Raw genomic sequence first — 1009 nt, forward strand, 5'->3', positions numbered from 1 at the left:
GCCCCAGGCGGCCGGCTAGACCGGTCCCGAAAGGGACCGTCTTTGTGTTTTTGTCCGACGGAGCGCAGCGGACTGCGCCATTGCCAGGCGTAGCAAGTCGGACCGACTCTGAGAGCATTTCCAAGCAGCCGAACTGCCTCCGTGCCTTCCGGTGTGCCTGCATGCCCCACACGGACCCAGGCGGCCGTCTAGACAGGGCCTGTCAGGGCCCGACACTCTGTGTTGTTACGACGGAGCACAGCGGAGCGCAGAGGAGCCCGCCGAAGCAGCGCACAGCACCTTGGAGTGAATGTGAGGTCACATCCACGCAGCCAGACTGCCTCTGTGCCTCCCTGCGTTCCTGCCTACTCCTTGCGTACCGAGGGGGCGGTCTGGTCAGGTACTGTGAGGCCTGCCGTTGATTTCTGAACTAACGGAGCGCAGCGGAGCGTGCCGCAGCGGCGCACAGCAGGTCGGAGTTATTCTGAGAGCATTTCCAGCCAGCCCTTCTGCCTCCGTGCCTCCCAGCCTCCCTGCCTGTCCCGTGAGGCCTCAGTCGGCCGGCTAGACAGGTCCCGTCAGGGCCCGCCTTTGTGTTATTGTCCGACGGAGCCCATCGGAGTGCGCCACAGCGGCGCACAGCAGGTCGGAGTTAATCTGACAGCATTTCAAGCCAGCCCTACTGCCTCCGTGCCTCCCAGCCTCCCTGCCTGTCCCGTGATGCCCCAGGCGGCCGGCAAGACCGGTCCCGTCAGGGCCCGCCGTTGTGTTTTTGTCCGACGGAGCGCAGCGGAGCGCGCCGTTGCTGCGCGCAGCAGGTCGGAGTCACTCTGAGAGCATTTCCAGCCAGTCCTTCTGCCTCCGTCCCTCCCAGTCTCCCTGCCTGTCCCGTGAGGCCCCAGGCGGCCGGCTAGACCGGTTCCGTCAGGGCCCGAAGTTGAATTGTGATCTACCGGAGCCCAGCGGAGCGCGCCGTTACTGCGCGCAGCAGGTCGGAGTGTAGCTGAGAGCATTTCCACGCAGCCCGACT

Source organism: Stegastes partitus, unplaced genomic scaffold, assembly GCF_000690725.1.
Source record: "Stegastes partitus isolate 25-593 unplaced genomic scaffold, Stegastes_partitus-1.0.2 Scaffold355, whole genome shotgun sequence".
Taxonomy (NCBI): domain Eukaryota; kingdom Metazoa; phylum Chordata; class Actinopteri; family Pomacentridae; genus Stegastes; species Stegastes partitus.